The sequence below is a fragment of the Myodes glareolus genome, chromosome 5 (assembly GCF_982192425.1).
Source record: "Myodes glareolus chromosome 5, mMyoGla1.1, whole genome shotgun sequence".
In the NCBI taxonomy this organism is placed as follows: Eukaryota; Metazoa; Chordata; class Mammalia; order Rodentia; family Cricetidae; genus Myodes; species Myodes glareolus.
Window position 1 is genome coordinate 55,990,273 of NC_142030.1, and position 13,650 is coordinate 56,003,922.

The following is a 13,650-nucleotide window of genomic DNA, read 5'->3' on the forward strand; positions in this document are numbered from 1 at the left end:
GAATCTGTCTTTATTATGTATCTGTAATTATTTTCTGACCAGGAGTGCTTCTTAAAATGCAAAACAGCATGGCTAAGACTAAGGCTGCTTTGACTTCTGGCTCCGCCTAGTCCAACATGGCAGAGATCTGTCCATCACCTCTGTGAACGGTGCAAACTGTCCCAGTTCCAGGTATACAACTGGTCTATGTTGCACCATTATACAGTTTCTAACACTCTGCTCACAAATCCCATTTAAATGCCCCATAGCCAGACCTCCCAAAAGAGTCAGAGCTATTTGTGCTGGCGCACCAGGAAACTGCTGTTTTGAAACTGCACAGATTTTTTTCCTTTGCTGCTGCTGAATCAGGAAGACCTCTCTTAAAGGAGCTTCAGCATGATGCCAGCAAGCAGAGCCCATCAACAAAAAAAAAAAGCAGCTAAATTTTGTTTTTTAGTGTCTAGAATTCTCTTCCAAGCCCTCTCAGGTTTTATGTCGATTTAGCTAGCACATGTTGGAGCGCCAATTTGTTGTAGGAGACCACTTATTTGTTCCCGGCTGCCCAGAACCAAAATAATCTGTCCTTGAACTCACAGAGATCCTTCTGGTAACTCTTATAAAGTAAAGCATTTAATTGTGGTGGGTCACTCACAGTTCAGAGGTTCAGTCCATTATCATCACAATGGAACATGACAGCATGCAGGAAGACATGATGCTGGAGAAGTAGCTGAGAGCCCTACATCTTCCAGGCAACAGGAAGTGGTCTAAGATACTGAGTGGTATTTTGAGTATATAGGATACTGAAAAGCCTGCATCCACAGTGACACGCTTCCTTCAACAAGGTCACACCTACTCCAACAAGATCACACCTCCTATTAGTGTCACTCCCATTGGGGGCAATTTTCTTTCAAATCACCACACATCTCTATGCAACATGTGTGTGCTTGGTGGCTGTGTAAGTCAAAAGAGGGCATTGAATCTTCTTGTACTAGAGTGAGACAGTTGTGAGGTTTTGTGCGGGTGCTGGGCATAGAACTTGGGAAGAAGAACAAGCATTCTTAATCACTGGTACATTTCTCCAGCTCGTCAAATTCTTTCTCAACTAGGTACAGAATAGGAAAAACAAGCCAGATGTTGTATTACAAACCTGAAATCCCAGCACTCAGGAAACTGAGGTAGGAGTGATTGGAAGTTCAAGGCCAGTCTAGACTATATAGCTGGATCATGTCTCAAAAGAATATATATATCGTTTACAGGAATAAGGAAATTCAGGAGCACATGCTGAAAACAGTAAAGCAGCCCTTTAAAAGTATTTGTCTAGAGAAACAAAAGCTAAAAACAGGACGAAGGAAATATAAACATAAAATTTTTTACTCCTGAATCAGATAATTTGGGGGAAAAAAAAGCAAAACAAAACCCTTCCTTCCCAAACTCAGAATTCCTGTTGACTTCAGATTAATATTTTTCATTTGGTTTCCTTTTGAGTTCATACAGAAGTGTACTGTTAAAAGAATGACTTGAAGAGCAACAAGACACCAAAATAGAAGAAAGAAAGAAAAGAGTCATTTTTCCTTTACTATAGTCACTCACTCAGAAAGTGTTTCTGGACAAGTATGTGTGCTCTCCCTACACAACCAAGCACTTCTTCAGTAGACACCAGCTCAGACTCTTGTTACTCAATCCCATTTAACACTATCTACCTGGAAGGGAGGTCACACCCCACCAGTGATACTCTGAGTTCCAAAGACTGTCCCCTATTTCAGATGCCAACCAGAAATAACCAGTTGTGACCTAGATTTTTGAAAGAATGGCTATAAGTTGATGCTCCCACCACCTCTCCTTGGGTTTGATTCATTTGTTATAGAGTCTCACACAACCCAAGAAAACACGTTTACTAGTTCACTATAAAGCATACAGACAGACCGCTTTGTAGGATAGATGTTTAGACTCATGCATGGAGGCCTCCCTGCTCTCTTCAAGTGAGCCACCTCCCCAGCTTTTCTAATTACATAACAACCTGGAAGTTAACCAACACATTGTCCAAGAGTTTTTTGTTTTGCTGGGTTTTTTTTAAATAAATATTGTTCCCACTATATAGCTAATAGATTTTCACATTATACCACACATATAAAACACAATTATGCAGTTAGGGATGTAGTTTATTAGTAGAACACTTACCCAGAAAACACAAGGACCTGCATGCCATTCAATCAAAACATGTAGATTGTTAGAAAAATCTGAAAATCTGGTTAAAAAAAGAAGAAGAAGAAAATGAAGAAGAAGCCATACACACAGATAACATTAATCTTAGACTCAATGTTTAAAAATAAATGACTGGTTCAAAATGTGGTTGACACAGCTACTTCAGCAAATGGAATCAGAGGAATTATATTGTGTCTTAAACACTCTATGGTATTAAACAACAAAGAGTGAATATTATCCTCCTTTCAATGAATGAGGACTCAAGCTCAGCAAAGACATCTGGGCACTCCTCCCATGCCTGGGCTCCTTCCACAGAGATAAGAAAACCCAGAGATCACAGGGCATCCTGAAGACGGCATCCATTTTTGCTGTTTTGTCCAATACCTGGAAGAAGAAATGTCTGCAGTAACTTCCTTTGCTCCTGTCTCTTTCCGTTTGTCCCTTCCTCTTTCTGTTACAAAAGAGAGAAAGCTATGGACTGGGTTTTCTAGGCCTCCCATCATCTGCTAAAATGATATTATGGCTCATAGAATTGCCAAGCTAATTGGATTTTGACTCCACCTAAATGACTTTTAGGAATCCAATCTCTTGGTCAAAGCAGAAACAAGTGAACTCTGGGGCTCCAGCTCGGATTTTTAATGACACCAGAAGTCAAAATCTTCTAGATTGTTCGAAGATGACATAGTCTTTCATTCATTGATTATGGATTCTTTGGGTTTATAGAAAAAAAAAGTGTAACAAATGCCCGGGTGAAGAGCATTTAAAATTCACCCGTGAATAAGGCTGAATAAAAAATAAACAAACAATGACTGTCCACACTTCCAAAAACTGTATGAGATTCTCAAGTGGTAAATTTGGAGCTAACCACCTTCCTCAAGTAACTACCAGGTCTACTCTGGGTTTGTTTGTTCTGTTTGTTGTTGCTGCTGCTGCTGTTGCTGTTTTATGTGTGCTTATGGAAAATGGTCATTCAGGAAATTGAGAGTGGCTCTCCATGAAGTTTAATGTATATGAACATTAGCCACCCTGAGAAGAGAACCAGAATTTTCAGGCCAGGGTTATCACTGAGTGATAGAATTCGTGCCTAGCAGTTGGACGGTAGTGGCGCACACCTTTAATCCCAGCACTCAGGAGGCAGACATGGGCAGACCTCTGAGTTTGAGATCAGCCTGGTCTTCAGAGTGAGTTCCAGGACAATCCGGGCTATACAGAGAAACCCTGTCTCAAAATACCAAACCAAAAGGAAAAAGAAAAAGGAAGCAGAATTCTTGCCTAGCAAGCACAAGGCTCTGAGTTTGATCCCCAGTGTTGAAAATACAAAAGGAGAGATTATTTTTATGAGTTTAGCATTTAAGATACACGGTAAGATGATGATGTTTATCAGCATGAACAATAAATTCACAAGACTGGATGATCAAAGGGTCAAATTAAAGATTGCATTAGTGTTTGAACTGACCTTGAATGACAATTGAGCATGAAAATAAAACCCAGCTGCCACGGTGGAGCGCAATCGATGGTGTGTAAACAGAGCTAAAAGAATAAATGTCCAGGAAGTGGGAAGGCTGCTGCTGCTGGTCAAAGACCTGGGAGCTACTGCGATGCTCTACCACAGTCGAGGTCACTGAAGGAACCTATCAAGGTGGTGGGGTGGAGCCAAGAGAGGCAGCGGGGGTCAAATCAGCAACAATAGACTCTATATGTGTTGAGAAGGTAAGAGAAAGGAAGCTCTTAAAGTTGGCTAAATGTTTGGAGATTTTAAGAAAGATCTTATGACATATTGTTTGGAATCAGTCCTTCTACCGCATGCTTGTATTGTCAAGATCAAATATGAGTTCCAAGAGTTTAGGAGATTGATTCAAGTTCACACAGAGTTAGAATAGACCTGATGTACCTTATCAATGGCTAGAGATTGATAAAGAGAGAGAGAGAAAAGAAATAGCCTATGGGAGAGAATACAAGTACAATCACTATAACGTGAATCTATGCTCCCCCAAAGACCCACATGTTAATGACCTAGTGACATAAACACTATTAGAGTAAGACAACTGAGAAGGAATAAGTCCTTTGAGAGGTATGATTTGAAAATTATTGTTTTTAAGGTTTTATTTATTTTTATTTTACTATTTTGCCTGAAAGTATGTCTGTGAACTACGTGTGCCTGGTGTCTGCAAAGACCAGGAAAAGGGTACTGGATCCTCTGGAGCTGGGGTTATGGATGGTTGTGATCGCCATACGAGTGCTGGAGATTGAACCTGGGTCCTCTAGAACAATGGCCAATGCTCTTAGTCACTAAGTGTTGCTCCAGCCCCCAAAGGGTGTATTTGGTCCCTGTGTGTCCCCTTTCCTTTTCTCTCTTCCCATTTCCTATGCACCATGAAATAAGCTTCTCTGCTTTATGACATGGCTCCCAACACAGGGTTCTGCCTCACCACAGCCTAAAAACAACCATGAAGTAAAGTCTTCAAAATCACAAGCCAAAATAAATCTTTCTTCCATTAAGTAATTTCCCTCATCTATTTCGCCCCAGGAATTAAGGGCTGACTAACCCAAATAACAAAGCTGAAGATTGTAACAACCACCATAAACATAGCAGTTTCATTCGGTTGCACCCATACAGTAAGCCAGGCAGGCTATTAGAGCTTCATACATGTGCTCTGTTCCATGATCGGTTCACACCGCAGGCAGTTGTAGCCTCCGCATTTCACAGAGGTGGAAACTGAGACGGCCGGAGCTTAAATGGCTTCCTCAAATCACTGGGCCGAGGAGGGGCAGCTCTCAGTTCAGATACCACCCAATGCACAAGGTGCATCTGAAAATTCACTGGGACTCCACAAAAGACAAATCCTAGAAGTCATTATAGAGTCGGTAGCACATCAAACACAGAGATCAGGGCTAAAGACCAGGACGAGGTCAACAATGAAGGCATACAGACTCCTGAGCTGTTAACTGTAAAGACTGGGAGGAGACCTGGGAAAGGAAGACAGAATGGAATGTTCATGAAACCGGGCTATGGCAGAGTGGAGAGGAAGAAGAGTAGTAACAGAAGGACTAGTCACCCAAGGAGAGAAGGCAAGAGCGATTGCGGTCTGGAAGTGACCCTGGTCAGTTATTTCTTATATCATTGTTGCTTTCCTTTTCCTTCACAAAGATACTAAACTGACCCAAGGATAAAGTCCAAGGGAAAGATCTGAAATCTGAGAGAAAGCAAGAGTGGGGAATTCAGGGATTCTGGGGTAAATTTAGAAGTAGAAAGAGAAGGGGAAATGATGTAATTATAGTTTAGTTTCAAAAATAAAGACAAGGAGCTGAAGAGATGGCTCAGCAGTTAAGAGCACTGACTACTCTTCCAGAGGATCTAGGTTCAATTCCCATCACCCACACAGCAGCTGACAACTGTCTATAACTCCAAGATCTGATGCCCTCACACAGACATACATGAAGGCAAAGCACCAATGCACATAAAATAAAAATAAACTTAATAATTGTTAAAAAGTAAAATAACAACAGGGGAGATCTAAGAACTGTGCAAAGAAGCAGGTCCTGTGTGGAAACGCTTTCCTCTGAAAAGGACTAGTTTGGGCGGAGTTAGTATCGCCAACACTGCTGTTTGGGCAGAGTTAGCATCTCCAACACTGCTCTCTGGGCGGAGTTAGCATCTCCAATACTGCTGTTTGGGTGGAGTTAGCATCTCCAACACTGCTGTCTGGGCGGAGTTAGCATCTCCAACACTCGTGTTTGGGAGGAGTTAGCGTCTCCAGCACTGCTGTTTGGGCGGAGTTAGCATCTCCAGGACTGCTGTCTGGGCGGAGTTAGCATCTCCAGGACTGCTGTCTGGGCGGAGTTAGCTTCTCCAGCACTGCTGTCTGGGCAGAGTTAGCATCTCCAACACTGCTGTCTGGGCGGAGTTAGCATCTCCAACTCTGCTGTCTGGGCGGAGTTAGCATCTCCAGCACTGCTGTCTGGGCGGAGTTAGCATCTCCAGGACTGCTGTCTGGGCGGAGTTAGCATCTCCAACACTGCTGTTGGCCACGGTCCCACTATCAAATGTTTTGCCCCATCTCGGGGTTCCAATTTCTCCCTCACCTTTGAGATCAACCTCACTCAATCCTGTGTTGTCTCTCAGCTACAGTCCCTGGGACTCAGCAGCACACAATGATCTATCGGGCCCTAATTCTTGATGTCACCTGTCAAGGTTTGTTCAATTGCAAGAAACAAAAACCATCTATATTTAGCTGAAACAAAAAGAATGCTCTTCCATTAAGCGGTGCCTCGAGTCACCCAAGGCCAGACAAAGTAACCAAACAACATACACTCTGATAACTAGGTACAAAAGACGCCCCCGCCCCCACCTCAGCTTTACTTGTTCACAGATAACCTTTCGCCTACAGTATTTCTGTTGAGAGAGACTTCTCTAGTAACTCAAGGGTCACTGACGCATCCGAACTTGTTCTCTTCCTCCTTTAGGGACCACATGTTCTCTAGTCTCTTCCATTTCTTCACAACAAAATAAGATGATGACATTCAGGTGATAAGGCACTTGTCCATGCCAGCCTTCAGCTGTGGCCGACAGACAGCTTCACAGGCTAAACTGTGACTGCCTCGGCCCACACCTTCTACACCAGCTCTGGGAAATTCTAGAACAGAAGACCCAGGCTGTGGCTCCCAGACGACTAACTTCTTCCTTCATCCTGCTGGCCTACTGAACTCCGAGTCTGTTGCTTAGAGCTCAAGGCTGAAGAGGAGAGTGGTGAGGGTATGGAGTAGCCAGGCAAGACCTAACAGAGGAGCTTAGACATGCGCTGTGGGTTTCCGCTATGGAGACATTGCCAAGACAGACAGACTGAAGAGGAGAATGACCAGTGATGCAAAGGAAGGTCTTGGGTTGCAAACCTGCTGTTGTCAGGAAACTCAGTGGTGGCCATACTCATAAAAGAAGAGGAAAATTCCCACAGGGTTCACCTTCTCCTATATTTGAATAGCAAGAGTGCCTGCCCCCGCCCCAACAGAAACTTTGACATCCGTATCTAGCAGGCTCCAATATTATTTACACAAAAGCAAAAATAGAACCATTGGGAAGAAAGTTTTCACCCCAAATCCTGAAGCGGGTAACTCTTGATACCTCTTGGTCTTCTACCTTCACCAAGCACCGAGAACAAGTTCTCTCCGTAGTATCTCCATCTCCTCAGCTTTGATCTGCAAACCATTCTGGCCTGACTTCTTCCTCCCCATTCCTTGAGAGATGCTATTTGCTAGAGACATCAGGACCCTCTGCCGCGGAAACTGGTGGAATGTTTCCAGCCACTATCTTATCGGATCTCTCAGCAGCATCTGAGTCTGTTGGATGGATCCTTTTTCAGAACGCTTTCTTTCCATGGCTCAGGGACAGTACACTCTCCGGGAATCACTCTTCCTTTGGGGTCTCCGTCTAATAAATTGGATGGTCTTGGTTTTGCAGACCTCAGTACTGTTGTCTCCTCTACTTACCACAGTGGTGGTGCCATCCATCTGGATGGTGGTTGTCATCCATCTGGCAGTGGCTCCAAACTCCAGCCTGGAGTTTGCTTTGAGTCCAATACTGGCCTCTCCACCCCATCTTACTAGACAGGTGCTACTCTTGTGCATGTGACAGACCAGGATGTACTGACAAAGGGTGACGCAGGAGACCCCACAGAATGGAACTCTGTAGCACAACGGTGCAACCATATCTGTCGGTTAAGGAAAGTGAGGGTAGCAACCTCACAACCACCATTTCATATCTCTCTCTCTCTCTCTCTCTCTCTCTCTCTCTCTCATTCTGTCTCTCTTTCCCTCTTCCCTCCTTCCCTTCCTCCACCTTTTTTGGAGAGACTATCATAACCACTGACAAAGACTGGTTGCTAAGGTTCAGTTGAGAATTGAAGCCAGAAGGCCCTCCTCCCAACATGGCTCTCTTGCAGTGAGCTCTACCTAGCTCTACCTATGTATCAAACAACATATATCCAGATCAAGCCCATGCTCATAGTGTCATTCTCCTCTATGCTCTATAATATCACCTACTATTTATTAATATTTCAGTTCTCAACCCTCAAATCTGTTATTTCAATTTATATTTATAGCCACCTCGCCAATAGCACAATTCCAGATATACTGAAACAATTTTAAAATGTTTTTCTTGTTAAGCTTGCTCTCTCTCTCTGTCTCTCTCTGTGTGTCTCTGTCTCTGTCTCTGTCTCTGTCTCTCTCTCTCTCTCTCTCTCTCTCTCTCTCTCTCTCCTATGCCCTCTCCACATAACAGCTAGTGCTTAAAAAACTCAGCTCTGACTGTGTAACCCCCTTTTGTGGGTTCACATTGGGTTTCGGTTTGTTGGTGGTAGGTTTTTTTTTGGGGGGGGCACTGAGACAGAATCTCACTGTGAAACCCTGGTTGGCCAGGAATTTGCTGTGTAGACCAGGCTAAGCCTCAAACTCACAGAGACCTGCCTGCCTCTACCTCCCAAGTAGTAGGACTAAAAGCGTGTGCCACCAAGCGTGGCCCAGGTTCCCACTATTCTGAAGTAAAGATCAACCCTCTGGCTTTACTGGACAAACCATTCTTTTCTGTCCCCCATCTCAGACTTAGCCCCCTAGCCTCTACAGTGAAGCAAGTGTACTTTCTTTTAAGCCATTAAAACACACTGACTCCTCCCCAACCTCAGAACCTATGCAATGAAAGGCCTCCTGCCCAGAACCCTCTTTCCTCTCTTCACTGCTTTGAATTCCGAGTCATCCTTCAAAGTTTGGCCCAATGGTTCTTCTCCAAGAAGCTTTCTTGAAACTTCTCAGAGCAGATCCAACCCCTCAGTTATATATTCACAGAGCTGTCTATTTCTCTCCTTTTCTTCTTGCAACTGGGATTAAATATCAACCATAGATTAATTGTTTAATATCTGTCTCTCACATTGGAATGGACCCATGATGGTGGATACTTGGTCCAGATGAATGAATACTGTGATCTTGGTAGTCAGCAGCCTTACAGTGATAGAGCACACATCCTAGTGCTGAATATATTCAATGATAACAGCAAGCGTGGTAGCATGTGCCTTCGATCCCAGCACTCAGGAGGCAGAATCAAGCAAATCTCTGTGAGTTCGAGGTTAGCCTGGAAAGGGGGGGGGGGCTGTCTTCTCATCATTCTGATTTTCTGGTAGTGATCAGAATAACAGAATAATCCAGTGAGCTCCTGAGGCCAGATTTGGGGCAAACATGGATCACAGGAATGGTTTGTGTATAAACATTCCCTATATAGCAAACAAACGCAACACAAAACTTGAGATACAGACACTCCATCCACCTGTAGACTCAGAATAACAAAATGGAGTGTCTAACTCAGCTAATGAGAACTTGGCAATCTAAGTAACAGAAACTTCAGTGATCCCGTGGAACAGAAACACCATCATGAGACGTGGCGGAAATGAACTGAGCCCACACCACCTGACCTACGTCCACATATCCAGAAATGGGATACGTGCTCCATCCTCCCACCATCTCCTCAGAAAGAGCCAACTCAAAATACAATGCTGTCAGGCAATTCTAGAATATTCTGCCTGACAATCCAGATAGGACCCTTTGCAACCACAATCCTGGTATCTTTCTAAAAAACATCAAAGCCAGAGAGGTTCTGGGAGGGCTTAACAGGGGTCGCTCAGAAGTCTGAGCTCTCCTGTGCGGATGAGCTAAAGGGAGCAGCACCCACCCCTGACTGTTGATTTTTCTCTCCAGAACTTACTCAGATTCACCCTACCACATTATTGTCAGTGATTTGGGATAGAAAACAATGACAGCAATTGTAATAAGTACCACAATCCTAGTGACTTCCGTTTTCACACAGGACAGACAGATCCCATGTAAGTACCTTCACAGGCCACCGTGTCCTTCACTCTGGCAGTAGCCCCAGAATCGTGTTCTATCATTATCCCGATTTTACAGGTGAATAACCGTGCACATGCACAAAGACGGTAAGTCGTTGGCTCAGGTTCACTCCGTTTTCCTAATTTGTACAAGTTCAGATAGAGCTGAAACTTGATCCCTGGCATGCTGGCTGCCCTGCCTACATTCTTCATCGGTACACTGCAGGGCTATATCTCTGCTGTCGGAGTTCGGGTTGGATAGGAACTAAGAATTAGAAGGGGGGGCAGATCTGCAATCCTAGCACTTTAAAGACAGAGGCAGTGGGATGGTTGGCAGTTCATGGCTAGCTACATACTAATTTTGAGACCTGCGTGGGCTACATAGCAAGACCTAACCTTAAAGGGAGAGGCAGGAGAATGAGAATGAGACCAGTAACAAGAATGAGAGAGAGAGAGAGAGAGAGAGAGAGAGAGAGAGAGAGAGAGAACTACAGTTATGCTTGATGATACACATCTGTACTCTAACCTGGGAAACTAAAGCAGGAGAATTACTAGTTCAAGTCCAGAGTAGGAGATACAGAGATGAAAGAAAGATAGAAAGAGAGAGAGAGAAAGGAAGAAAGGAAGGAAGGAAGGAAGAACCAGACAGGATGGGCTGATTCTCTAAGTTCTGATCATCAGTCTTCGAGTGTAATACCCTGGCATCCTATGGCTGCACAGCCTGTTTGGTTGAATGCTACCCATCTCAAGATCTGTCCTTCTCTTCCTTTCTGTGTGCTCTGTTCTTCATCCCCATGATATGAGAGTTGATGATTCAAGTGTGGAATCTAATACTCAGATAAACAAAAACAAAACAAAACAAACAAAAAAAAAAAGGCTGGGCCTGCTGTCCAGCTGGTGCCAGGCAGAAATGTGAGGAAGGACAGATGCCAGGGCTGGTCACAGAGTTCCTCTCCTGACACCTCATGGCAGTGGAAGGCAAGTGTATGCAATCCTTGATGCCTTTTCCTTGCTTAGTTCAATCATTCTGGAGGGAACTGCATGTATTGTTAAAACAGCCAGGGATGGGTGAAAAGAACAGCCCAGTCTCTAGGGAGTCTGAAAGGTCTCTGTTTTCACATGCGTTTAAAGCTGAGCGGGCTGTCTGCCGTAGTCTCTTTTGTAGTCCAAAGTGTTTGCCCGTTTTGAAGAAATTGATGTGTGTTCTGCTTTGTAGTTTGGCTAAACATTTAAAAGCACAACAGAGAGTCTTCTTAAAATGTAACTGCAATAGAAATGCCTGGAAAACACAAGAGGCTGAGACAGCAAGCACACGCAGTGTCAAAAGCCTTGAGCATGGTGTTCAGGCTGGGGTGGTGGTGGGGGGGGGATCAAAAGAGCCCGCTGGCGTTAACAAAGCACCGTTCCTAGCCTGCGCAAATTGTAAGCTGCTCATATCCGTGCTAGAGGTTTGGTGTACTGTTTGCTCATTCCTCACATACGGTTTTTTTTTTTTTTTTTTTTTTTTTTTTTTGGAGACTTGCTAGTGCGTGTGGCTACAGTGGACACAACTCAACAGTTCTGAGCCCATTAGCGGTGCGCGAGTCTGTGTGCATACGCGCTTCATCAGATACGCATGTGGGCTAAAGGCATCAGAAGTCCCGCTCAACAGCCCTGGCATCGCATCCGTGAAAGAGCCCCACACTTTGAATCATGGCCTCGGAGAATTTCAAACTTACATTAGGGGATACGCTCAAGGGCTGGGGAGATGGCGCAGTGGCTACAGCGATTGCTGCACCACCGCGAGGACCTGAGTTCAGATTCCCCAGCACCCACATAAAAGCTGGGCTGAGCGAGTGCCTGACTCTCACCCCAGCACTGGGGAAGGGGCAGAGATAGATAGATCCTGGAGTCTCACTGGCTGGTCATTCCATATGAAAGGGGAACCCCAAGTGTAGAAAGAGAACCTACCCCTCAAAACTAAAGAAGTTATTGAGGAAGACACCTGACGTTAATCTGCGTGTTCTACATGCCTGCAGGGACAGGAGCACCACCCTCAACCCACATACGCAATAAATAAATAGAAGCTTAAGAAAAGAAATAAAGCCGTAGGAGCAGGGTTTCTCATCTTTTCCAGCTTTTTAAATTTATTTATTTTTAATTTCTATTTTTCTTTTTTTTTTTAATTGTGTGTTTGTGGGGGTTGGGAGCACGGTATGCCCCAGCATGCATGGAGAAAGGATTGTGTGTGGGAGACAGTTCTCTCCTTCCACCAAGTGAGTCCTGGGGATCTAGCTCAGGTCGTCAGGCTTTTACGGCAAGTGCCATATAAGCGCCATCTCAAGAGCTCCATTCTCATCTTTCCATTCAATGATTCGAGATGTACAGTGCCCACCGGACTGAAAGACCTAGGCCCGAGATCACAGCTGTGTCTAGAATGCGAATGTTCATTTCAGGGGCTCCTGGTATGTGGGCAGCATCTCCCACTCCTCAAGCCTCACCTACCTAATATCGTCTCATTTCCTATGTTCGTTATGAAAAAGAAAGGCGCATGCATCACCCTCTCTTCTTCCTGAATTGCCTCTGTCTACCTCTCGTGTCTGTCTTGGGCTTTGTCGGTCCCTTTCTCTATACTGCATCTCTCTTAGTTCCAAAAATAGATCATTCAATTTAGGAAGAACAATTAGCTGAGAAAGAAGAAAAAAATCTGAAGTAGAGGAAGGCATTTCAGCTTCTCTGTCAGGCACGGAGTCGCCGGCAGTGCCAGACAGCGTCTTTATCGAAGATTCTATTTCATTCTTAAATATGAGCTTCATGAAAATCAGGGACTCAGAAAGGTCACACTGGTTTCTACAAGTTCCCCAAACACCCCTTGTCAGCTTGAAACAGTCCCAGAACACGGCCACAGAGACTGCTGTGCCACTGTGATTTCTCGAGGGCCTGTGCTAGGTTTGCGCCGTAAAGTGCTGTGGGGTGGTTTACGTGACTTCTCACCCGGTAAATATTTATTGTCTTCTCAATACTTGCACCTGCCGCCTGAAACCCCGTAGACACGGAGTGCCCTAACAGCTCCGAGGAGCTTTTCCTTTGAGACAGCATCCTTTGAAAGGAGGTCTTTACAAACACAGAATGAGAACCACCTGAGGGCCTGTCCAGACGGTACATCTCTGACCTACTTCTCCTCCAGAGGAGCTGGGTGATGAACGGGTCTGAGAACCGCTACGGTAACGATTCTTCTTCAGGAAGGCATGGCCTAGTTTAGAAAGTTAGAGAGTCTCCAAAGCAGTAGTAGGTCTCTGCAGGGATTTTATCTTCTGGGCTGTATCAGTGAGTATTTTGGTTTGTTAGAACTGAATGGAATGGATGGGTACTACAGGCTTCTATAGGAAGAGGCCAGAGATACTGTGAAATGCCCTGTAGTAGACAGGAAATCCATCCACAGCAAAGAACTGAGCAACAGAATGCCATTAGGACCAAGACTGAGGGATTCTTCTGAAGAACTGATGCTTCTAGTCCCAGCCTAGAACTTCCAGTCTCCGCACAAGAACCTGGGAGGGTTTAGTTGGTTGGTCTGTTTGTTTGTTTGGTTGGTTGGTTGGTTGGTTGGTTGGTTGGTTTGTTGGTT